The sequence below is a fragment of the Budorcas taxicolor genome, chromosome 7 (assembly GCF_023091745.1).
Source record: "Budorcas taxicolor isolate Tak-1 chromosome 7, Takin1.1, whole genome shotgun sequence".
Taxonomy (NCBI): Eukaryota; Metazoa; Chordata; class Mammalia; order Artiodactyla; family Bovidae; genus Budorcas; species Budorcas taxicolor.
Genome location: NC_068916.1, coordinates 6,130,225 through 6,157,155, shown reverse-complemented (window position 1 = coordinate 6,157,155; position 26,931 = coordinate 6,130,225). Strand labels below are relative to the sequence as shown.

At 47.7% G+C, this 26,931-nt stretch overlaps 1 long non-coding RNA gene across 1 annotated transcript; it reads right to left on the bottom strand.

The window, feature by feature from the left end:
- Nucleotides 1-774: 774 nt before the first annotated feature.
- On the bottom strand, nucleotides 775-26,307 carry LOC128051360 (uncharacterized). Its single transcript, XR_008199711.1, has 6 exons — nucleotides 26,068-26,307; nucleotides 14,064-14,105; nucleotides 12,749-13,022; nucleotides 12,153-12,216; nucleotides 1,918-2,027; nucleotides 775-1,294 (listed from the first exon to the last, which is right to left on the bottom strand). It is a non-coding gene; the product is annotated as an uncharacterized LOC128051360 (long non-coding RNA).
- Nucleotides 26,308-26,931: the final 624 nt, after the last annotated feature.

Here is a 26,931-nt window from a genome sequence, read left to right as displayed (position 1 = left end):
AGGGAGCTCAGGGTACAGAGAGGAAAACTGAGGGGGGCAGAGGTGAAGTACCACACCTAACGTCACACATCAAGGACGTGCACGAGCAGGTTTTGAGGTGGCACTCTTCCTGAGTCCACCGTACGGAGGGAGGAGGGGCGAGGCACAGAGGTCAGGGGGCTGCCAGTGCTGATGCCTAGATGCCAACATTGAGGCTGCACTCCTGGGCGGGCAGGGCTCCCCCACAGTCGGGGTCAGCTGGGATGCACCTGTGTGCCCCTTGGAGGATGCGCTTAGAGGGGGCTTGTGGGGTGAGGCTATTCAGAACAGCTGGATGGAGTCATGGAGTGAGGGAGGGGCAGATCGCTCCATTTCGTGGGCAGGGCTGGGCCCTCTGTTCTGTGGAAGGGCATTAGTGTGCCGAATGGTTGCGAATACGCTGGGGGAGAGATTCAGCAGAGCAGCTGCACGTGGCTGTGCCTAGACTGTGCTGTCTGCTCCGGCAGCTCCAGCAAGAAACTGCAGGGCCACGTTGTCCAGGCACTGTGGTGGGGGAGGGGCTGCCACTTTAAGCTGCTCTTCAAGGAAATGGGATCCCCACCCTCTGTCTGAGCCCCACTCCCCTTGGTCTCTCTAAGCCTTAGTTTCCAAGTCTGATGAAACATTTGCAACTTATATCACAGACAAAGGGTTAATATATACCTAATACAGAGTTCCCAGAAATAAAGGAGAAAGTCAATTACCCTATGTTTAAAAATGGACAAGAGATCCCATTAAATAAATACACTGGCCCTGAAAACATGCTCAATGTTTTGCTCTCATAAGAGAAATGGAAAGTTTTAATCTCAATTTCTCTTATCTTTCTCTATCCCTTCGTCATTCCTATACCTGGACTGCAAGTGTGATGGCTGGAGCTGAGGCAGTCATCTTGAACCATGCGACATTAGGCATGGAGGCCACCAGGAAACAAGGCTGAATTCCAGAAGACTTTGTAGAGCAGTACCACACCGGCCCTGGACTATTTATCTCTGGACTTTTACAAGATAGAAAGTAAATGTCCATTTTGTTTGGGGAAGAAAATATATAGCGATAGAAATACGACCTTAAATCCTTGGTGAGGCTGTGAAGAAATAGGTACTTCTGTTCCTTGCAGGTGGGAATGTAGCCTAGCATAATGGCATGGTGGAAGTATGCAGTGAATTTACGGCTGTTCTGGGTCTTTGCTGCTGCACACATGCTTTCTCTAGTTGCAGCATCCGCACTGCTCATTGTGGTGGCTTCTCCTGTTGCAGAGCGCAGGCTTTAGGCATGTGGGCTAAAAAAAAAGAGGGGGAAAAAAAACCTTGAAATAAAAATGAGACAAATGGGGAATCCCCTGACAGTCTAGTGGTTAAGATGTTGTGTTTTCATTGCTGAAGGCCTGAGTTCAATCCCTGGTCAGGGAATTAAGATGACACAAAATTGTGCAGGATACTAAAAAAAGCAAGAATAAGAGACAAATGAACTTAATTGTGGTTTTGAGTCGGTGGCTTAAGCACACAAACAGGAATTATTTCAGACGACTTTAGGACACAGTCATCTGAACACAGTATAACTACATAAAGCACATTCTCTAATGGGAAATCATAATGTTAGTAACAATATTCATGTTGCTATTCTGAAACTATTATATATATATTTTTAGATAAAGCAAATAAGTCATTTGGTTAATGTTAGAAACCAAGATTCTCAGTGTTAGAAGACAGATGTACAAATAGAGCAAAGAAGTAAAATCCTGTAATCCTAAGTAACTGAATTGGAAAATCAGTAAGAATACAGCATGTACTATCTCTTAAACAGAAAAAGCATGCTCTCTCTCTCTACACTGAAAAGGCCTAGAAACAGTGACCAGATCTGCAGTAGTGAGCACCCCTGATGCCAACTGTGATCTCTAATTACCATTTCCCAAGAAAGAAGCCAGGGCTCCTGGAGGAATGGCTGATTCCCGAACTGGGCAGAGGATCCAGGACCATCTTGTGAGGCCAGAAAGCAAGGATGCTTCTAAAGACCTGTAGGGAGGGACATCGCTGGTGTTCCAGTGGTTAAGAACACCACACTCCCAAAACAGGGGGCCCAGATTCCATTGCGGGTCAAGGAACTAGATCCTGCAGGCAGCAATTAAGACAGATGTAGCCAAAAAAAAAAAAAAAAAAAGAACTTTTGTTGTCTTTAGTGGAAAGAAGGGAGAAAAGAAGGGAAGGAAGGAGAGGAGGGGGGAAGGGAGGGAATTCCCTGGGTCTCCACTGAAAGGTGCTCAGGATCATCTCACTTTTTGACCAGCTGCACTCAGACGCCTGACACTTGTCAGCATTCAGAAGCAGAGGGGTGTCTGGGCTGATTTTGCTACTGTCCCTTGTCTCAGGAGGACCCGGCTCTGCCCCTCCCCTCTCTACTTCTCGGTGAGCAAGATTAACCTCTCTGAACCTCGGCCCCCTGCTGCCATCCTTAGCTTGAATTGGAGAGGCCCAGTGAGGCGTCTCTTGGGAGAGCCCCGCCTTAGTTCCCTTCTCAAGGCTGGGCAAATGGGAAGCCCCTCTGGGCCTCCCTTTCCTCTTCTGGGCGGCCATGAATCTCAAGGTTGAGGTGGGGGTGGGGGCCCTAAGGCCCAGATTCACCATCTACCCTCCAGTCTAGGGGCTCAATTAGAGCAGTGGGGGCCAGAGAGATGTCATACCCCCTGAAGCAGCGGGGAGGGAGGCAGAGAGAAGTACCTGAAGCTCTGCCAATTAAGAGCCCAAGGAAAGCAAGGAGTGTAACCGTGGCTCTGCTCAGCTGATTAGACACCAGTTTTCCTGGTGCATGCTTGCTCAGTGGCGCAGTGGTGTCCGACTCTTTGCAACCATTTGGACTATAGCCCGCCAGGCTCCTCTGTCCAGGGGATTTTCCAGGCAAGAATGCTGGAGTGGGTTGCCATTTCCTCCTCCAGGGGATCTTCCCGACCCAGGGATTGAACCCAAGTCTCCTGTGTCTCCTCCATTGGCAGGTAGATTATCTACCACTGAGCCACCTGGGAAGCTGAGCATCCCTGATTTCCCAGTGGCTCAGTGGCAAAGAATCCACCTGCAATGCAGGAGAGATGGGTTCGATCTCTGGATCAGGAAGATCCCCTAGAGCAGGAAATGGAAATCCACTCCAGTTTTCTTGCCTGGGAAATCCCGTGACCTGAGGAGCCTGTTGGGGTCCATGGGGTCACAGAAGAGCTGGACACGACTTGGTGCCTAAACAACAAGTGGCTCCCACGCTTTCCTGCTTGCCGGTCATCCCAGCAGAGAAAGGAGCTGATGTGCCTAGACTGTGTCCTGGTCCAAACCAGGCAGAGGAGAGCAGAGGAAGTCAAAAGTATTTTTTCAGAGAAGAAAACTGAGGCTCAGAATGCTGGGGTTGCCCCAGGGCACGAGGCCAGGCGAGTGCAGGGCTGGCCTGCCCCTTCGCATCCTGTCCCAGCCCTGGCCCCTTCCAGAGAGGCCCAGGGGCCATGGCTGAGATCATCTCCAAACCAGGCAGGGTGTAAACAGTCTACCCCATGGCTGGACCTCAGAAGGGATTCCTGTGACTTCTGGCCCCTTAACCACTTTAGTCCATTCATTCTTTCTGCAAAGGTATGTTGCGTCCTAATCATGTCATGGGCCCTGGACTGGGTGTGTTTAAGTGTTAGTGTTAGTCGCTCGGTCGTGCCCAACTCTTTGCGACCCCATGGACTGCAGCTCACCAGGCTCCTCTGTCCATGAGATTTTCCAGGCAATGATACTGGAGTGGGTTGCCATTTCCTTCTCCAGGGGATCTTCCCAACCCAGGGATCGAACCCAGGTCTCCCGCACTGCAGGCAGATTGTTTACCGAGTGAGCTACAAGGGAAGCCCCTTGTAGCCGGGTGTGTGGGGCGGTACAAAAAATATAAAGGGCCCATGTATAAATAAGAAGAGGCCACATGGTGATCGGCACTGAGGAGGAAATGGGAGGCAAGTGGAAGAGGTGACATTTGAAGTGAGAGCAGAAAGAGCAGAAGGGGTCGGGAGCACTGAGATCAGGAGGAAAGACCCTCCAGTGGAGGGCGCAGCACGTGCAAAGGCCCTGAGGTGGAAAGAGATGGGAGTGTTTGAGGAACAAAGAGGGGTGGTGAGCTGGAGCCAGGTGAGCAAGTGGGGGAGGGAGAAAGAGGAGGTCAAGGAGACAGGAGGGGGCTCCTTGAGGGGCTGCAGGGAGTAGGATGATGGGAGACGCGGGTGAGCTGGGGAGTAACCTGATATGGTTTTTAAGTTCTAGAAAGCGCCCAGGGGCTGCTGTAGGGAGAAAGGACTTGGGGACAAGGGTGTCAGGAGGCATCAAGCCGAACGATGGCTCTGCTCAGTTTTTGCTAGGCACCAACTGTGGACCCCAGGCTTCCTGGCTTCCTGACCATCCCCAGACCTGCTGGGGGGGAGATGATCTACTGGAGCAGAGGAAGAAATTGGCCGAAGGGAGGAAGGAAATCCAGGGAGACTCCTGGATATTTGGGTTCCTAGAGCCTCTCTCTGATCTCTGGAGAAGGAGATGGCAACCCACTCTAGTGTCCTTGTCTGGAGAATCCCATGGACAGAGGGTCCTGGCGGGCCACAGTCCCCAGGGTCGCAAAGAGTCGGACACAGCTGAGCATCTGATCATGCACGCTTCCTGATCTGGGGAGACTCAGGGCGCAGCGAGCCTCCTTGAGGGTGGCCTGGGACCCTCACGCTCACCTCTCCCAGGGGACCAAAGTGCTATATGTGAGCAAGAACCTGAACTTCCCAGGGCTACACTCGCAGTCCAGACAACCGCCTTCCCCCCAGGAGAAGGCAGGAAAGGGGAAAAAATAGAAAAGGTGGGGTCAGGGCAGACGGGAAGCAGAGTGAGATGTTTCGCCACCCCTGCAGGAAGGAAGCGAGCTAGAGCGGGCCTGGGCCTCCCCACCCTGCTTCCTCTGGCAATCGCGCTAAACGAGTCATTCCATCTTGCTGACAAAACAGAGCTCACTGGGCTGGCAAGCTGTTGGGACAGGCCCACAGGGGCCCTGGAGACTGCTCTGGGTTGAGTCAGAGGTTGCTGACTGTCCTATCCCTGGTTACCTGGGAAACCACTACATCTGAGAAGTAAACTCAGCTAATCGATGAGATGCACCGAAAACTGCACGCCCGCAGCCAGCCTGGGTCAGTGGAACAGGCCCAACTCTTCTCCATGACAACGCTTGACCGCATGTTGCACAACCGACGCTTCAAAAGTTGAATGAGTGAATGAACGAAGTGGGCTACAGAGTTTTGCCTCATTTGCCGTGTTCACCCAACCTCTCGCCAACTGACTACCACTTCTTCAAACATCTCGACAACATTCTGCAGGGAAAATGCTTCCACAACCAGCAGGATGCAGAAAATGCTTTCCATGAGTTTGTTCAATCCCGAAACATGGATTTTTCAGTTCAGTTCAGTAGCTGAGTCGTGTCCGACTCTGTGAGACCCCATGGACTGCAGCACACCAGGCTTCCCTGTCCATTACCAACTCCCAGAGCTCACTCAAACTTATGTCCATTGAGTTGGTGATGCCATCCAATCATCTCATCCTCTGCCATCCCCTTCTCCTCCTGCCTTCAACCTTTCCCAGCATCAGGATCTTTTCCAATGAGTTCTTCACATCAGGTGGCCAAAATATTGGAGTTTCAGCTTCAGCGTCATTCCTTCCAATGAACACCCAGGACTGATTTCCTTTAGGATGGACTGGTTGGATCTCTCCAACACCACGGTTCAAAAGCATCAATTCTTCGGTGCTCAGCTCTCTTTATAGTCCAACTCACATCCATACATGACTACGGGAAAAACCATAGCTTTGACTAGATGGACCTTTGTTGGCAAAATAATGTCTCTGCTTTTTAATATGCTGTCTAGGTTGGTCATATCTTTTCTTCCAAGGAGCAACCATCTTTTAATTTCATGGCTGCAGTCACCATCTGCAGTGATTTTGGAGCCCAAGAAAATAAAGTCTCTCGGTGTTTCCATTGTTTCCATTGTTTCCCATCTATTTGCCATGAAGTGATGGGATCAGATGCCATGATCTTAGTTTTCTGAATGTTGAGCTTTAAGCCAACTTTTTCACTCTCTTTCACTTTCATCAAGAGGCTCTTTAGTTCTTCTTCGTTTTCTGCCATAAGGGTGGTGTCATCTGCATATCTGAGGTTATTGATATTTCTCTCGGCAATCTTGATTCCAGCTTGTGCTTCATCCAGGCTTGTATTTAACATGATGTTCTCTGCATATAAGTTAAAGAAGTAAGGTGACAATATCCAGCCTTGATGTACTCCTTTCCCAATTTGGAACCAGTTTGTTGTTCCATGTCTGGTTCTAACCGTTGCCTCTTGACCTGCATACAGATTTCTCAGCAGGCAGGTAAGGTGGTCTGGTATTTCCATCTCTTGAAAAATTTTCCACAGTTTATTTTGATTCTCACAGTCAAAGGTTTTGGTGTAGTCAGTAAAGCAGAAGTAGATGTTTTTCTGGAACTCTCTTGCTTTTTCAATGATCCTACAGATGTTGGCAATTTGATCTCTGGTTCCTCTGACTTTTCTAAATCTACCTTGAACATCTGGAACTTCACAATTCATGTACTGTTGAAGCCTGGCTTGGAGAATTTTGAGCATTACTTTACTAGTGTGTGAGATGAGTGCAACTGTGTGGTAGTTTGAGCATTCTTTGGCATTGCCTTTCTTTGGGATTGGAATGAAAACTAACCTTTTCCAGTCTTGTGGCCTCTGCTGAGTTTTCCAAATTTGCTGGCATATTGAGTGCAGCACTTTCACAGCATCATCTTTTAGGATTTGAAATAGCTCAACTGGAATTCCATCACCCCCACTAGCTTTGTTCATAGTGATGTTTCCTAAGGCCCACTTGAGTTCACATTCCAGGATGTCTGGCTGTAGGTGAGTGATCACCCCATCGTGGTTATCTGGGTCATGAAGATCTTTTTTGGATAGTTCTTCTGCATATTCTTGTCACCTCATCTTAGTATCATTGAAACCCAAAGCATGGATTTTTATGCTACAGGAATAAACAAAGTTATTTCTTATTGACAAAAATGTGCTGATTGTAATGGTTCCTACTTGGATTAATAAAATGTGTTTGAGCCTAGTTATGGTGATTTAAAATTCAGGTTCTTAAACTACGGCTACTTTTGCACCAATCTAATAACAGCATGTGAATCTAAGATAATTTTAGAAATAAAAAGATCTAATGAAGATAACTAGAAGGACCTACTGTATCACACAGGGAACTATACTCAATACTTTTAATAACCTGTAAGGGCAAAGAAACTGAAAAAAATACATGCATTATATATATGTGTATGTATATGTATATATAACTTCCCAGGGCTTCCCTTGTGGCTCAGCTGGTAAAGAATCCACCTGCAATGTGGGAGACCTGGGCTTGATCCCTGGGTTGGGAAGATCCCGTGGAGTAGGAAATGGTAACCCACTCCAGTATTCTTGCCTGGAGAATCCCCATGGACAGAGGAGCATGGCCGTCTACAGTCCATGGGGTTGCAAAGAGTCAGACACGACCGAGCGTCTAAGCACAGCACATATATATGTCTGAATCACTGTGCCATATACCTGAAACTAACACAACGTTGTAAATCAACAGTACTCCAGTTTTTAAAAAAAGAAAAAAATAACTTGAAAATGAAACCCCCCAAAAATGTTTAATGAAAGGGAGGAAAAAGACTCACAATGCTGACAAATTAAGATCAGGGCATAATGAAAATAATGGAAAACAATAAAATTATTTTTTAAAGTGGGGGACAACCTCTATGAAGATAGTAGAACGCATACAGCTATTTGGGCCATGTTGTACTGGGAAGGGCAGCGGGGACTTGCCAAGTTGACTTGGGTGGCAGTTACCTGGGTGTGCCCACATCAGAAATGAACTAAAACCCACAACTAAAATTAATGCACTTTACGCATGTTCCTGGGTGTAAGCCATACTGCAATAATAAAGAAAAAAGAAAAAATATAAATCTGTTTCACAAAAAATTTGAAAAAATTACAAAAAATGTCAATAGGGGATTAAAGTGGTCCCCCATTGAAGGAAAAAAAAAGAGATTTATGTTTCAATGTGCACCTATATTCACAACAGAGTGTGTGAACAAGACGATTTTCAGATTAATATGCAGAGTAGAATTAAATTTCTGTTAAAATAGCATACACTATAATAAGAATATATTGTAATATATTATAATAAGAATATATATCATAATATAGACGTAAAATAATTATATATATATAATTTCTGCATCTGTATATAGGTATAAACTACCTGAATGGACACATATATAGCTGCTCTCTGAAGGGCACAGTGGGGCTTCTCTTTTTACTGAACAGGACTCTGTAAATTTGAATCTTTCCTACTGAGAGTATCATATTTTTGTATTTAAAATAAAATAATGAAAGGAAAACAGTTTAAGAATTCGCTTTTTTCCTAATGACTTGACTAATCTATGCAATGGATCAAGTCTGGACCCTGGACAAGTCACCTTTCCCTTTCTGGGCCCCAGTTTCCTCCTCTGCAAAATGGAAAGAAATATTCATAACAGCCCCTGAGAGGGCAGACCCAGCCGTACCAGCCCAGGCGCCCAGCCTCTGGGTGGGACAAGCTCTGCGGAGCTGCTCACACTGCAGCGCTCCCCGTGGGACCAGGCCGAGGCTGGACGTCGGCTCTTCTCTTGCCCTAACTTGTTTTCAGCTGGGCTTTGCTGGGTGGGGCTGCCAGCCTGTCCCTTCCTATTAGCTGTTGCCTCTTTTGTGTGTGTGTGTATTTTTGTGTATCTGGTATGCACATCTTATCTTTGTAAGCAGAGGAAAGAAATAGAAAAATCAAGTTGTAAACGATGTTCTGGGCAAAACAAGTGAGTTATCTCAGTCTTCACTGTCCCTTAGAAGCACAGTGACCATCCTCCCTGTTGCAGAGATAAGAAGTGGACGGTCGTCCCCGGTGGTCCGGAGGCTGGGAGTCTGCCTGCCAGTGCAGGGGATGCGGGTTTCATCCCTGGTTCAGGAAGATCCTGCAGGCTGTGGAACAACTAAGCCTGTCTCCACAACGACTGGAGCCTGGGTCCCAGAGTTCACACACTGCAGCAGAGAGCAGCCCCTGTTCTCTGCAACTAGAGAGAGCCTGTGCACAGCAACAGAGACCCAGCGCAGCCGTAAATACATTTCTCTAACAAAAAGAAAGAAAACTGAGGCCTAGAGAGGCAAAGCTAGTTGTCCGAAGTCATACAGCCAGTGGGCAGAGTTAGGATTTGAACCTGAACTGTCAGAGTCCAGAGTCTTTGCTCATAACCCTTTGCTGTTTTTCATCTCCTGTGTATTCAATAGTATGAATAAACCATAGAAATGGAGTTAATGAGGCTCATCTCTAGATGAAGGAATGAAAGAAACTGTTCTGCCTTTGGTTTGACACAAAGTGTTGTTGTGTACTAAGAAAAATAAATACTTTAAAATAGTAAGAGTCCTTGTTTTGTAAACGAGAGGTAATTTCTGCTTATTCCTTCCTCCTCCTTAGCTTGTCAGTTGATGATTCTCTAGGAGAGTCACATTACTTGGATAATAACAAAAATATAAAAAGGCCATTTTTTAAAATGCTGAGAGGCAGTGCATGAAATGCCAGGGGAGGTTTTCTCTGAGCTGAGTGATTGTGGGAGAGACTGTGTCTTTTTTTGTTTGTTTTCTTTTCTGCTTCTTTAATTCTCCATCTGGAAATTGCTCCACCTTTTTATAATTAGGAGAAAATGACCATATAAAATCCTGGGGTGGGGCTGTCACTCCAGGTGTTGCCTCTGGCAGGGACTGGCCCTGAAGGTGCCTCTCAGCCTTCTGCCAGTTTGATTTCAGGGTTGGGGGGAGACGGGTGTAGGTGGGGGTGGCGGGCTATGCATTTTCTCAGAGGCACCAGCACTGTGAACCCTCAAGCAGAAATCCTTTCTTGGAGACTTCCCTGGTGGTCCAGGGGCTATGACTTTGCACTTCCGATGCAGGAGGCCGGGTTCCATCTGTGGTCAGGAAATGAGATCCCGCCTACCTCAACTAAAGATCTTGCCCGCTGCAACGAAGATCGAAGATCCCACATGCCACAACTAATACCCAGCCAAATAAATCAATCTTTTTTTAAAAAAGAAATCCTCTCTTGGAGGCTTAATAAATGGAGATCGGACTCTCCTCTGAAGTGTTGGGGGTGAAGATTAAATGAAGAGATTCAAGGAAGGGATGGTCCCACCTAGCCCAGGCCTGCAGTCAAGGATTCAAATCCAAAGCCCTAAACCTTCCTGAGCTGCTGTTTTCGGCCTTTCCAGGTGGTTCAGTGGTAAAAGAAACCACCTTCCAATGCAGGAACCGTGACAGGTTCAATCCCTGGGTCAGGAAGATCCTTTGGAGCAGGAAATGGCAACCCACTCCAGTATTCTTGCCTGGAGAATCCCATGGACAGAGGAGCCTGGCGGGCTACAGGGCATGGGGTCACAATAGTCGGACACAACTGAGCGACTAGACAACAAGAGCAACAATGAGGAGCAAGCATGCAGTAGGTGTCCTGTTATTGCCCCCAGAGGCACTGAGATGATGCTGACCTTCCCTGAGCATAGGTTTCGTCTAGTCTTCAGTCTCGCAGGATGCTGACGTGCCGGTCTCGGGATGAGCATCAGGCTGAAGGTGAGGAGCACTGTCCACCGCCCCTGCAGGAGGCGCTTCCCTGTGAGGTTGCTCTGCAGGTAGGGGCCCCTGAGCAGTGTCCCTGCTGCCTCTGTGCGCCCGCCTGCCCACAGTTCCCCATGCTTGCTCAGTGTCCTCGCACTCACGCTCTCGCAAATTCCCTCTGTCAGGTCACTGCCATCTCCTCCCCACCTGCTGGACTCCTGTCCATTCTTCAGCATTGCCCTCTCTTCCGGGAAGCCTTCTTTAACGGCCCCCAGCAGGGCCCAGCTCCCTGGTCTGGAGTCCTCCAGCCACAATCCCTCTTTCCAACCCAGACCTGACCCCATGGGGGTGGGGGAATCTGTGTTTGCCTTTGCTCCCCAGCTTAGGGGGCTCTTGAGTCCAGCATCACTGAGTGTGGGGCCATGCACAGTGCGGCATCAAAATATACATAAACAAATGACGTGGTCATGAACACAGTACCCTCAGCCTCCTGGAACTCCTTTCTCCTTCAAGAGAAGTTCAGAATATTCATTTGTTCCAGCTCAGTTCAGAATGCTGGTGGCTAGTAATTTGGCAGTCAGAAGTGGCAGGTTCAGGAAATTTCCCGACAGTCCAATGGTTAGAACCTTGTGCTTCCACTGTCGAGGACCTGGGTTCAATCCCTGGCCAGGGAACTAAGATCCCACAGCCGCACAGAGAAGCCAGAAACAACAACAACAAACGTGGAAGGTTTGGAGGGAAATCAGCATGCAGGACCCCTGTGACGCTGGCTGCCAGGGGCCGTCTGGAGGGAAGGCCAGATGGCAGTGGGCATCAAGGACTCTCAGATGCCCGTGCCCTGTCACTCCTCGAGAAGAGGTTGTGAAGCTTTGGCACAGCAATGCACAGCTCAGCGACATTTCTAATTCTGGGGAAAATTGGAAGCAGCCCCCAGACCTACCCCAAGAGGGCTCTTTAAGTAAGTGTGTAGATGATGAACCATGGTGTGATGAGGGGAGGGTTGGGACCAAAACACCTCTAGCTTGCAGGAGACCAGCCCCATGCCAGCAACTCTACTCCTGGGGCTTGACCCACAGAAATGTGACGCAGATGTTCCCAGCAGCCGCATTCCTAGTCACCCCAAACAGAAACCACCCCAAATACCCGTCCACCAGAGGATGGAGGCACTGTGCTTGAGACCTGCTGTGGAATACTGCTGTGGTGCGCTCAGTCTTGTCCGACTCTGCAGCCCTGTGGCCTGCAGCCTGCCAGGCTCTTCTGTCAATGGAATTTTTCAGGCAAGAGTGCTGGCATGGGTTGCCGTTTCCTACTCCAGGGGATCTTCCCGACCCAGGGATCAAACTTGCATCTCTTGGGTCTCCTGCATTGGTAGGCAGATTCTTTACCACTGAGCCACCTGGGAAGATCTGGAATACTATACAGCCACAAAAAAGAGTCTACCATCAACTTACCACCGCATCTGCTGAATCAGTTCTCCTTCCATTTATATGAGATTCTGCCACAGGCAAAACTAGTCTGTATGTGAAAATTGATCAGTGTGACAACCAACTTAAAAAAAGGACCAAAATCACACAATCACTTCAATCAATGCAGAAAAAGCATTTGACAAAATCCAACACCCTTTCACAGTAGAAACATTCAACAAACTATGAATAGAAGGGGACTTAATAGAATAAAGACCATGTTTGAAAACCCCACAAGTCCCACCACATTCAATGGTGACAAACTAAAACCTTTCTTTTAATATCAGGAATAAAGCAGGTGTCAGTCAATTTGGGCAGTGATAACAAAGGGCCACAGACTGGGTGGCTCACAAACAGCAGACGTGTGTCTCCCCCAGTCTGAAGGCTGGGAGTCTGAGACCAGTGTGCAGTGTGGTCAGGCTCTGGTGAGGGCCCTCTTCTGGGCTGCACACAGGTGCTTTCTGGTTCTGACCTCACAGTCTGCAAAGAGGGTAAGAGAGCTCTCTGGGGTCTCTCTATAAAGGCATGAACCCCATTCATGAGGGCTCTTCTCTCATGACCAAATCACCTCCCAAAGGTCTTACCTTCTAACAGCATCACGTTGGTTGTTAAGACGTCAATATATGAATCTGGGGGTAGTGGGCTGCGGTCCATGGGGTCGCTGGGAGTCGGGCATGGCTGAGCGACTTCACTTTCACTTTTCACTTTCATGCATTGGAGAAGGAAATGGCAACCCACTCCAGTGTTCTTGCCTGGAGAATCCCAGGGACGGGGGAGCCTGGTGGGCTTCCGTCTATGGGGTCGCACAGAGTCGGACACGACTGAAGCAACTTAGCAGCAGCAGCAGCAACACTCAGTCTGTAACAACAAGGATGTTCGCTTTCACCAATTGAATTCAGTTTGGTCCTAGAAAGCCTAGCCAGAACAATTAGACAAGAAAAAGAAATAAAGGCACCAAAATTGGAAAGGAAGAAGTAAAATGATCTCTTTTTGCAAGCAGCAAGCTCTTATATGCAGAAAACCCTATAAAGACCCCACACACGCCAAACAACAAAAAACCCTCTTGGCACTAATAAACAAATTCAGCAAAGCAGCAGAACACAAAACCAACATGCAAAAATCAGTTGCGTTTGTATATACTAACGATGAAAAATCCAAAAAGAAAACTAAGAAAACAATTCTACTTACAACAGCATCAGAAAGAATAAAATACTTAGGAATATACTTAACAAGGAAAGGGAAGTCTTGTGCACTAAAAACTACACAATGTTGCCAAAAGAAATTAAAGAAGATATAAGCAGAAAGACATCTGAGTTTATAGATTGAAAACTTAATATTGTTAAGATGACAATGCTATCCAAAGGAATCTACAGATTCAATGCTACTCATATAAAAATTGTAGTGACTTTTTTTTAAGAAATAGAAAAATCTATTATAAAATTTATATGGAATCTTGGGACTTCCCTGGTGATCCATTGGGTAAGCATTTCCACTGCTGAGGGAATGGTTTCAATTCCTGGTTGGTAAAAAGAAGATCGATCCCACATGCCACATGGCATGGCCAAAAAATTTTTAAATTTTATATGGAATCTCAAGGATCTTGCATAGCCAAAACCATTTTGAAAAAGAAAAACAAAGTTAGAGGACTCACACTTCCTGTTTTCAAAACTTCTTACAAAGCTACAATAATCAGAAGAGTGTGGCACTGATACAAAAACAAATCAATCAATGGAACAAAGATCCCAGAAATAAACCCTCAAATACATGGTGAAGTAATTTTTTATAGAGATGTTAAGGTCATTCAGTGGGGTAAAGGACAGATTTTCTTTTTTTCAGTGAAACAGCTGGTTCTGGAAAAATTGGATCTCCACAGGCAAAAGAATGAAGCTGGAACCTTACCTAACACCATGCACAAAAACGAAGTCCAAATGGATCAGAGAGCTGAATGGCAGAAGAAAAAAAGGAAAACATCAGGCAAAATCCTTGGATATGACTCCAAAACACACAGCTAACAAAAGAAAAAATATATAAAATGAAATTTATGGAAATTAAAAACTTTTGTGCACCAAAGGAAATAATCAAGAGAGTAAAAAGGCAATATATAATTATATATGTATATAATATATATATAATCCCCTGGAGGAGGGCATGGCAACCCAGTCCAATATTCTTTCCTGGGGAATCCCATGGACAGAGGAGCCTGGCAGGTTACAGTCCATAGGGTCACACAGAGTTGGACACGACTGAGGTGAATTAGCATACACACACACACACACACACACACACACACATAATACAACTGAAAGACAAAAAGACAAACAACCCCATTTAAAAACAGGCAAAGACTATACCTCAATTAAAAAAAAAGAAAATTCACCTTAAAATAAAAACAGAAAAACAAACAAAAAAATAAATAAAAATGGGCAAGATGATACACAAATGGCCAATAAGCACATGAAAAGATGCTCCTTAGTTATCAGGGAAATGCAAATCAAAACCACTGTGAGCTATCACTTCACACTCATTAGGATGTTTATAATACAAACAAAGGGAAGCTGACACTCTGCTGAAGATACGGGAAACTAGACGCATGCGTCGCTGGTGGGGATGTGAAATGGTGCAGCTGTTGTGGAAGACAGTCTGATAGTTCCTCAAAAAATTAAACATAGAATCACCACATGGCCCAGCAATTTCACCTCCGGGTGTACCCAAAGGAGGTCTGTCATGCTGCAGTCCATGGGGCCACCAAGAGCTGGACATGACTGAGCAGCTGAACAGTGACAACAACAACGTGAACTGACTGCGAGGGCATCATGCTAAGCGGTGTTCAGTTCAGTCCAGTCCAGTCCAGTCGCTCAGTCGTGCCCGACTCTTTGCGACCCCGTGCATCGCAGCACGCCAGGCCTCCCTGTCCATCACCAACTCCCGGAGTTCACTCAGACTCACGCCCATCGAGTCCGTGATGCCATCCAGCCATCTCATCCTCGGTCGTCCCCTTCTCCTCCTGCCCCCAATCCCTCCCAGCATCAGAGTCTTTTCCAATGAGTCAACCCTTTGCATGAGGTGGACAAAGTACTGGAGTTTCAGCTTTAGCATCATTCCCTCCAAAGAAATCCCAGGGCTGACCTCCTTCAGAATGGACTGGTTGGATCTCCTTGCAGTCCCAGGGACTCTCAAGAGTCTTCTCCAACACCACAGTTCAAAAGCATCAATTCTTCGGCGCTCAGCCTTCTTCACAGTCCAACTCTCACATTCATACATGACCACAGGAAAAACCATAGCCTTGACTAGACGGACCTTAGTCGGCAAAGTAATGTCTCTGCTTTTGAACATGCTGTCTAGGTTGGTCATAACTTCTCTTGCAAGGAGTAAGCGTCTTTTAATTTCATGGCTGCAGTCACCATCTGCAGTGATTTTGGAGCCCAAAAAGTTAGCCAGTCACAAAAGAACAAATACTGCAGGATCCCAGTTAACATACGGCACCTAGAATGATCAGATTCATGGAGACAGAAAGGATGGTGGGTGCCAGGAGCTGAGGAGCTGAGGGGGGTGGGAATGAAGAGTTCTTTAATGGGAACAGAATTTCAGTTTTACCTGGTAAAAAGGGTTCTAGAGATGGATGGTGGTGATGGTTGCCCAACAAAGTATACATACTTAATGCTACTGAACTGTACACTTAATGGCTAAGACGGGAACTTCCCTGGTCCAGTGGTTAAGACTTCACCTTCCAATGCCGGAAGTGTGAGCCCGATCCCTTGTCAGGGAGCTAAGATCACACATACCTTGGGGCCAAAAAACCAAAACATAAAGGAAAAGCAATATTGTAACAAATTCATTTAAGACTTTAAAAGTGGTCCATAAAAAGATCTTTTTAAAAATGGTTAAGATGGTAAACTCTACATTTTATTTTACCATTTTCTTTTGTTAATTGTTAGTTTTATACTAGAGTACAGTATTCTTGCTTGGAAAATTCCATGAACAGAGGAGCCTGGCGGGCTACAGTCCACGGGGTCGCAGTCGTACACAGCTGTGCACACATACACATCAGCAGCCAATAGTCAATTTACAAATGTTCTGTTACTTTCGGGTGTAAAGCAAGGTGATTCAGGTATACATGTGAGTGAGTGATAGTTGCTCAGTCATGTCTGAACTCTTTGAGACCCCATGGACTGTAGCCAGGTTCCTCTGTCCATGGAATTTTCTAGGCCAGAATATTGGAGTGGGTTGCCATTTACTTCTCCCAGGGATCTTCCCAACCCGGGGATCAAACAGTGGTTTCTTGCACTGCGTGCAGATTCTTTACCATCCGAGACGCCAGGGAAGCCTACTGGTAAGAGACATTTCTAAGTATAAAGAAAGGTCAACTTCAAAAGTATCGGCAGATAAATGCTTGACTTATCTTATCTATAGAGAATACATTAGAACATGTAATGACTCTGTACACCTTTTCCAAAGGAATGCCCGAGACAAAAGTAGCAATAAAGTTATAAATGACAGCTATCAATCAGATGAGACAATTTAGATGAAGCTTATCTCTCTTGAATAGATGGGGACTGGGCAAGTGGTCAGAAGGCAAATACAATGTGCTTTTAACTCTGCTTGAAAAATAATATTCAGTTCCATGTTGCTTAACATAGCTCTGTTTTTGCGGACTAAATCCTACATTTATGCATTCCTTTTCAGATTCTCTTCCCATATAGGTTATTCTAGAATATTGAGTTCCCAGTGCTGTACAGTAGCCAAAAAAAAAAACCATTTAAAGGATGCCTTTATGATTCCACTTATAATGACATACCTATAATAGTCAAATTCATAGAGAAAGCAGAGTAGTTACCAGGGACTTGAGGGAGGGGACGGGAAGTTCGGGTTTCACGGGCACAGGGTTTCGGTTTGAGAAGATGGCAAAGTTCTGGAGGTGGGCCGGGGCGATAGTTGTACCACAATGTAAGTGTACCTAGTGCCGCTGAACTGCGTGCTCAAAGATGGTTAGGATGGCAAATAGTCTGTTACACACATCCTACCGATGGGCACACTGAAACAGAGAGTAACACTGTACGAGCAGCCTGAGGACTGGGGTCCTACTGCACACTGCCTGGGGTGGGTCACGCAGCACCTCCTCACCAAGTCTAACCGTGCTTCCAGTGCTTAGGTGAGGAGCACGGGTCTCAGTGACATCCGTGCCCCACAGCGGGTGGAGCAGGGTCCAGAATGGCACCCTGCCCCTGGGGGGCACCATCCGGTGGATGGCCTGCCCGCTGGTCTCCCTGAACCTCCAACGTCTCATCTCTAAGAGGGGCTCCTGAGGCTCCCCTGGTGCTTCAGAATCTGCCTGCCAGTGCAGGGAACTTGGGTTTGATTCCTGCTCCTAGAAGATTCCACGTGCCGCGGGGCAACTAAGCCCACGTGCCACAACTACTGAAGTCCACGTGCCTGGAGCCCGGGCTCCAAAATGAGAAGCCACCACAGTAAGAAGCCTGCACACCGCGACTAGAGGGTTGCCCCGCTCGCTGCAAAGGCTGAGCACAGTAACGAAGGCCCAGAGCAGCCAATAAACAGATAACAATTTTTTAAAAAACAAGATGAGCCCCACAGTAGTGGGGCTGCTGTGAGTTCCATTACACCACCCCTTAGGCAAGATCCCTCCATGTCATCAACACAACCTCCTGCAAGAATGTTCAGCTTGGGATGCCCCTGGTGGCCCACTGGTTAAGATCCACGCTTCCACTGCAGGGAGCACAGGTTTGATCCCTGGCTGGGGGACTAAGGTTGCACATGCTGTGCGGGGCAACCAAGAAATAATGAAAAATAAAATATTCCTCTGGAGATGGATCGGAAGGAGTGAGGGCAGAGCTGCAGGAATGGCTCAGGCGAGCGATAGGAGAGGAAAGCAGTGGCATCAGTGTCTCCATGGCGACATGGAAACCCTGGGGGGAGGAGGGGAAGCAGAGTCGCTGTTTAAAGGGTAAGAGAAGGATAAGAAGGGGGTGTGGCTCTTTATTCACTCACTCAACAAGCAGTTACTGAGAGACAGGTATTGTTGTGGGAACTGTGGATGTGTCCGTGATCAAGGCAGAAAAAATCCCATCCTCATGGCTCCACACTCCAGATAGGGAAGCATAAAAGGAAATGAAATTGTTTTAGACCCTGGGAGGTAAAACAGGTGATGTCACAGAGACACAGGAAAGCTATGAAAAACCTACACAACATATCAAAAAGCAAAAACATCACTTTGCTGACAAAGATCCATATAGTCAAAGCTATGGTTTTTCCGATAGTCGTGCACGGATGTGAGAGTTGAACCATAAAGAAGGCTAAGCGCCGAAGGACTGATGCTTTGGAACTGTGGTGTTGGAGAAGACTCTTGAGAGTCCCTTGGACTGCAAGGAGATCAAATCATTCAATCCTAAAGGAAATCAACCCTGAATATTCATTGGAAGGTCTGATGCTGAAGCTGAAGCTCCAATATTTTGGCCACCTGATGCAAAGAGCTGACTCATTGGAAAAGGTGCTGATGCTGGGAAAGATGGGAGGAAGGAGGAGAAGAGGGAAGCAGAGGATGAGATGGTTGGACGGCATCACCGACTCAGTGGATATGAGTTTGAGCAAACTCCAGGAGATGGAGAAGGACAGGGAAGCCTCCCGTGCTGCAGTCCATGGGGTCGCAATGTTGTAGCCACGTGTTCCGGGAAACAAACTCACTCAGAAGGACGATGCAGATAGTGGAGTGTGGTTTATTACACCGGCGGGGCCAAGGCAGGGCTTCCCTTAGCCAAGGACTCTGACCGACTTCTGTGAAAACCTTATATACCTTACATGTAGTGCTCAAGCCCACCTCCCCAAATTCCTTAAACCTAGCCTGGAAAATGTCAAAGGGAGATACAATCAGGTTACAGGCATGATTCATAATCAGAAGGGTCAGCTGGTTATACACTGCGGCCTACACCAGTGGGTGCCGTCAAGATTACAAAGGTGATTGACCGTATAGGGGATCATTACATTCTTTTTGGCGACGGGAAATCTTGGTATGGAATCTGGTGTTTATCAGTCCAGGAGGCCAGTTCAGCCGTAGGTATGTTATCATGGTACCAGGCACATGGTCCAAAGCTCACTGAAAGTGCAAGATGGATTTTCCTTCTTTTTCAAGATGGAGTCAGCTCGGCCTGTTCCTTTCCTCCCTCAGCAGAATCAGACTTAGCGACTGAACAGCAACGACGAGACTGACAATAGCGAAGCTTCTTGGGGGAGGTGAAAGTTAGGTCGAGCCTGAGGGACGAGGAGAAACTGGCCGTGGGGAAAATGATAGGAAACGCATTTCAGCCGGAGGAAACTGCCGGTGCAATGGCCCTGGGGTAGGAAAAGTCTCTGCATGTTTGGGGAATGGCAAGACGGAGCCTGTTTTTCCTTCCAGACTGTCTGCCAGGGGAGAGGGGCTTAGCTTTCCACTGGGAGCAGGAAGGGGAGGCGGCCGTCTCTAGGCAACCGCTCCCCAGTGATCCCACAGGGGGAGGGGCACAGGCACCACAGACTTTCAGGGTCAGGTCACTGACCTTGTGCAGCCCAAGGGGGTCATTCTGACATAATGGCCAGAGAGAGTAGAGGCCTGAACCAAAGAGCTCAGCGTGTTGATTTTAGCAACTTAACACTCATCCCAGGCTGATGTACCTGGAACATTTTAAACTAGCCCCATCCCAATCCCTACAGCCCTGGGCCCAGGCCTTGCCATGTCCTGCATGGACTGGGATCCTAACACTCACTGCCCTGACCTGAGGGTGCTGACAGACCCATAACAGTCAGTGACATTCTTTTTTCCGTAATTTTTTGTTAGGTAATTTTTAAAATTAAAAGATATATTATTTGTTCTGGCTTCTCTGGGTCTTCGATGCTGTGCGCAGCCTTCTCCAGCTGCAACAAGTGGGTCTAGCGCGTTCAGGCTCAGTAGCCGAGATGCTCAGGCTTGGTTGTGCTGTAGGATCTTAGTTCCCCAAACAGGGATTGAACTCAGGCCCCCTGCATTGGAAGCATGAAATTTTATACGCTGGACCGCCAGGGAAGTTCCCCCAGCGGCAAGCTTTTTTAATGGTTAGTGCATCCAACCACGAGTTTTCCTGGTAGCTAAGACGGTAAAGAATTTGCCTGCAATGCAGGAGACCCGGGTTCGAACCCTGGGTCAGAAAGATCCCCTGGAGAAGGGAATGGCTGTATCCAACCATGCCACATGCTCCAACACCTACTACGGCTCCCCATGGCCCTGGCCTTGGCGTTCGCCCCTTGCTGACATTTCCACCACCTTCCCGCAGACACCCCACATGCCCACGTGCTTCCTTCCTGTCCCACTTTCTCTGTCCAGATGCGGTCAGTCAACATGCCTCCACGTGCTCTCCCTTGTGACCGGGGAGCACTCCCACAATCTTCTCACAGGAGCTGGCATTCTCACGGATGGTTCATGGTGGGGTGGAGACATGAAAACACATCGATGGTGAAAATGTACGTGTCAGCTTCGGCAGGCAACAGATCCCAGGGGGTTGGTCACACATTAGTCTAGAGGGTACTGTGAAAATCTTTCCCAGATGTGGTTAACACCTCCCATCAGTCAACCTTAGGCAAGGAAGTTATCCTTGAGACTCTGGGGGGGCCTTATCTAATCAATTGAAGGCCTCAGGAGCCAAAACAGAGTCTCCTGGGAAAAAAGAACTCTCTTCAAGACTGCAAGTTATGGAACTTCCCTGGTGGTCCATTGAACTTCCCTCAGGCTCGGTGCTTCCAATACAGAGAGCCCGGGTTCGATCCCTGGTCAGGGAACTAAGAGTTCGAGTGCCATAACTAAAGATCCCACACAGTGCAACAAAGGCCGAAGGTCCTGCGTGCTGCAGCTGAGACCTAGAGCAGCTATCTGTTCAGTCTCGTTTTGGCTGCACGGGGTCTTCGTTGCTTTGCGCCGGTTTTCTCTACTTGCAGCGAGCAGGGGACCACTCTTGGTTGCGGCCTGTGGGCTGCTCACTGGGGTGGCTTCTCTTGTAGCACAGCATGGGCCATAGGTGCCCACCTTCAGTAACGGCAGCACTGGGGCTCGGGAGTTGTGGCGCATGGGCTTAGCTGCTCCATGGCTTATCAAGTCGTCCAGACCAGGGATTAAACCCGTGTTCCCTGCACTGGCAGGTGGGTTCTTATCTGCTCCACCACTAGCGAAGTCCCAACATGTGCCGTACTACTCTGTTTCTTTAGAAGGCCCTCACTGATACAGGCACCCAGAGGCCTCACGGTGGGCAGAGGCAGGACTTGCTTTTTATTTTTTTTAAATTTATGTTTATTTATTTTCGCAATGCCAAAGAATGCTCCAACTACTGCACAATTGCACTCATCTCACATGCTAGTAAAGTAATGCTCAAAATTCTCCAAGCCAGGCTTCAGCAATACGTGAACCGTGAACTTCCTGATGTTTAAGCTGGTTTTAGAAAAGGCAGAGGAACCAGAGATCAAATTGCCAACATCCTCTGGATCATGGAAAAAGCAAGAGAGTTCCAGAAAAACATCTAGTTCTGCTTTATTGACTATGCCAAAGCCTTTGACTGTGTGGATCACAATAAACTGTGGAAAATTCTGAGAGAGATGGGAATACCAGACCACCTGACCTGCCTCTTGAGAAACCTGTATGCAGGTCAGGAAGCAACACTTAGAACTGGACATGGAACAACAGACCGGTTCCAAATAGGAAAAGGAGTACGTCAAGGCTGTATATTGTCACCCTGCTTATTTAACTTATATGCAGAGTACATCATGAGAAATGCTGGGCTGGAAGAAACACAAGCTGGAAACAAGATTGCCAGGAGAAATATCAATAACCTCAGATATGCAGATGACACCACCCTTATGGCAGAAAGTGAAGAGGAACTAGAAAGCCTCTTGATGAAAGTGAAAGAGGAGAGTGAAAAAGTTGGCTTAAAGCTCAACATTCAGAAAACGAAGATCACGGCATCTGGTCCCATCACTTCATGGGAAATAGATGGGGAAACAGTGGAAACAGTGTCAGACTTTATATTTTTGGGCTCCAAAATCACTGCAGATGGTGACTGCAGCCATGAAATTAAAAGACGCTTACTCCTTGCAAGAAAAGTTATGACCAACCTAGATAGTATATTCAAAAGCAGAGACATTACTTTGCCTACTAAGGTCCGTCTAGTCAAGGCTATGGTTTTTCCTGTGGTCATGTATGGATGTGAGAGTTGGACTGTGAAGAAAGCTGAGCGCCGAAGAATTGATGCTTTTGAACTGTGGTGTTGGAGAAGACTCTTGAGAGTCCCTTGGACTGCAAGGAGATCCAACCAGTCCATTCTGAAGGAGATCAGCCCTGGGTGTTCTTTGGAAGGAATGATGCTAAAGCTGAAGCTCCAGTACTTTGGCCACCTCATGTGAAGAGTTGACTCATTGGAAAAGACTCTGATGCTGGGAGGGATTGGGGGCAGGAGGAGAAGGGGACGACAGAGGATGAGATGGCTGGATGGCATCACGGACTCGATGGACGTGAGTCTGAATGAACTCCGGGAGTTGGTGATGGACAGGGAGGCCTGGCGTGCTGCGATTCATGGGGTCGCAAAGAGCTGGACACGACTGAGCAACTGAACTGAACTGAACTGATATCTATTTTAATTTTTGGCTGTTCTGGGTCTTTGTTGCTGCTCAGGCTTTTCTCTGGCTGCGGCGAGCAGGACTGCTCTCTAGCTGCAGTGGGCGGGCGTCTCACTGCAGTGGCGTCTCTCGTTACAGAGCGCCAGGCTCTGGGTGGAAGAGCCGGTAGCTGCGGTTCCTGGGCGCTAGAGCAGAGGCTCAGTAGCCGTGGCCCATGGCTTCGCTGCTCAGCAGCGAGTGGGATCTTCCCAGACCAGGGATTGAGCCCACGTCTCCTGCACTGGCAGGCAGATTCTTTACCACCGAGCCACCAGGGAAGCCTTTGCTTTTTATTTTTTTGTCCGTGCAGCATCTTACTTTCCCGACCAGGGACTGAACCTGTGCCACCTGCTCTGGAAGCATGGAGTCTTAACCACGGACCATCAGCGAGGTCCAGGGCTTGCATTTTAGAGATGGGATTTCCTTGACAAAATGAGAGGATCTAGAGGCAAGAACAGCCTACCTCGACCTTTCTCAGCTGGACCCAGACCAGGTTCTCGGCCTTGGATGCCATCCAAGACACCTGCATGCCAAGGACGTGGATTTGAGGCCTCAGGTTTCATGGTCCTGGGCACAGGCCATCCCCAACATGCTGACCCAGCCCACCGCCCTCAATCAAAATAAACCCAGGGCAGCATGCTCTGAGATCAGCCCCGCTCCAAAACCCCAAGGCCTGATCCAGATCAGAGATCTAGGTGTCTCCAGTCCCATGGACAGGGCTATCTTTGGTTCCCCACCACCTTGAGGGGTGGACCAGTTGGCCGCAAAAAAACACCAAAAAATTCATTTTAGAGAGACCCAGGAGAGAGGAAGTGATCATACCAGCTGACAATGAGAGGGCACTTTCTACTCTCAGACTTCTACAAGGCGATCAGAGGAATCCAGGAGCCTCTGGGGTCCTCCTCATAGATGAGCCAGTGGGAGATTCCAGCTGGCATTCCTGATTTCAAAGCCTGAGGGGTTGGATTGTTTATCTATCCAACCAAGGTGACTGATTTTTTTTTTTGAAGGATAATTGCCTTACAATGTTGTGATGGTCTCCGCTGTGCATCAGCATGAATCAGCCATAATTATATATATGTCCCCTCCCTGTTGACCTCACTCCCCCCATCCCACCCCTCTAGGTCCTCACGGAGCACCAGGCTGGCCTCCCTGTGTTATATAGCAGCTTTCCACTGAAAAATTGATGTTTTCAAGTTGCGGTGCTAGAGAAGACTCTTGAGAGTCCCTTGGACTGCAAGGGGATCAAACAAGTCAATCCTGAAGGAAATTAACCCTGAATATTCATTGGAAGGACTGATACTGAAGCTGAAGCTCCTATATTTTGGCCACCTGATGCGAAGAGACAGCTCACTGAAAAAGACCCTGATGCTTGGAAAGACTGAGGGCAGAAAGAAAAGAGGGCGACAGAGGATGAGATGGTTGGATGGCATCACTGACTCAATGGACAGGGGTTTGAGCAAACTCCAGGAGATAATGAAGGACAGGGAAGCCCGGCATGCTGCAGTTCATGGGGTCTCAGAGAGTCGGACATGACTTAGTGATTGAACAGCAACAACTGGTTGTCTATTTTACACATTGAAGTGCGTATAAGTCAACGTCACTTTCTCAATTTCTCCTAGCCTCTCCTTCCCCCACTGTGCCTACAAGTCCATTCTGTACAGCTGTGTCTCCATTTCTTCTCTGTAAATAGGTTAATCAGTGCTATTTTTCTAAATTCCACGTATTAATATATGATATTTGCTTTTCTCTTTCTGACGTACTTCACTCTGCATAACAGGCTCTAGGTCCATCCACCTCACTACAACGGACTCAGATTGGTTCCTTTTTATGGCTGAGTAATATTCCATTGCACATAAGTGCCGCAGCTTCTCTATCCATTCAGCTGTCAGTGGACACCTATGTCGCTTCCATGTCCTAGCTAATGTAAGCAGTGCTGCAATGAATATTGGACACATGTGTCTTTCTGAATTCTGGTTTTCTCAGGGTATATGGCCAGTAGCGGGATTGCTGGGCCATATGGTAGTTCCATTCCTAGTTTGCTAAGGAATCTCTTACTGTTCTCCACAGTGGTGACTATTTTAAAAATTAGTTAATTAATACATTTGGCTGTGCTAGGTCTTGGTTGTGGCACTTGGGACCTTCGATCTTCATTGCAGCGTGCAAACTCCTAGTTACAGCATATGGGATCTCATTCCCTAAACAGGGATAGAACCTGGGCCTCCTGTATTGGGAGCACAGACTCACAGCCATTGGACCACCAGGGAAATCCCCCCATGTGACTATCTGACCGGAGTCTAACAGGGTTCAATATAACCAGGAAACATTTGCTGTCGGTCCTTAGGACATACCCCAGAGAAGTGAAAACCTCCATCCACACAAACACCTGGACACACATGTTCACAGTAGCCAGAGGTGGAAACAACTCAAGCGTCCACAGACAGAAGAAGGGATGAACAAAGTGTGGTCCAACCACACGATGGAATATTACTCAGCCATCAACAAGAATGAAGTGCTGACACAGGCTACACTGTGGATGGAGCTTGAAGCCATGCTTAGCGAGAGAAGCCAGGCACAGAACACCACACGCAGTGGGATCCCATTAGTATGAAGTGTCCAGAACAGGCCAATCCATACAGACAGAAAGGAGACTAGCAGTTGCCAGGGGCTGCAGGGAGGGGGCGTGTCAGTGACTGGAATGGGCGCAGGGTTTATTTTGGGGGTAGGGAAAGGGTTCTGAAATTGACCGTGGTGGTGGCTGCACGTATCTGTGAATATCCTAAAAACCATTGAATTATATATTTTAAATGGATGAATTGAATGATACCTCAATTATATCTCAATAAAGCTGTTTTCTAAAAATGTTCCCCTGAAGTCCCACATTTATTGAGCACCCACTATATGCCAGGCACTGAGCTAGGTGCTAGAATGGAGCCCAGAGCAGGAGACAGGGTCATAAGCAGATGGCCATAGTACTGGAGGCTTCCTCTCTTACAGTACAGAGAGGGGAGATACATATATATATATATTTGGCCATGTGTGTGCGAAACTTCCCTGCCCACAGATCAAACCCACACCCCATACATTGAAAGAAAGCACAGAGTCTTAACCACTGGACCACCATGGAATTCCTAAACACAATTTTAAAAATGAAAACAAACCCATCCTTACTTGTCTGCATGAACTGAAAGAGTGCATATTTGGACACTTCACAACCCACCCCAAACCATGCCTGGCTTACCCATGTCCGTTTCTGAGCAACATTGTTTATGTCCGCAGCAAAGATAGTGCTATAGACGACAGGTCAGTCTCTTTGTTCATCAAGAGTGGAGAAATCCAAAAATTTGGCTGCCTGTTCTCCTAGTTGCTGTCTGTGAAGATAAACAAAAGAACGAGGGCTGGGCCTGATGGAGACCCTCCCCACAGGACCCGCCCTATCTCAGCTAGGCTGGAGTCCCCCTGGCCTCCCTTCTCTCAGTGTGGCCAGCGGGTGGCTCTGGCGGGTGGCCGCGAGAGCAAAGAGGACTGACATTCTCATCCAAAAATAAATCATGGCCCTGAATGAGTAAACAAGAAACGAGGGCGGAGGAGGGGACTGGGAAGGGCTGAGGGGAAAGAGAGAATAGTGATTTTCTTGGGAAGATGAAGGCAGCCTTCAGAGGCTGGCCTCCCAGGGCTGGGCTGACAGCCGTGTGCTGAGCCTCTGCTGGGCCCCCAGCTGCTCCCAGCCTCTTGACGCCTTCCCTGCTGGGTCTTGACCCCTGAGGCTGACACCTCTCTCAGGATGGACTCCATTAGCACTCAGAAAAGTCCTTCCCTTGCAACTCTTTCTGTAAACCCAGGGTGACCTTTGACTGTTCACTGAGTGCAATAGGCTCCCTGCCCTCAGCCCATTTTACAGAGAAGGAAATTGAGGCTCAGAAAAAGGGAGAGAGGACTTCCCGGGTGGCATGGTGGATAAGAATCCATTTGCCAGTGCAGGGGACATGGGTTCGATACCTGCTCTGGGAAGATTCCACATGTTGAGGAGCCCCTAAGCCGGTGCACCGCAACCTCGGAGCCCACATACTGCAACGCTGAAGCCGCTGCACCTAGACCTGTGCTC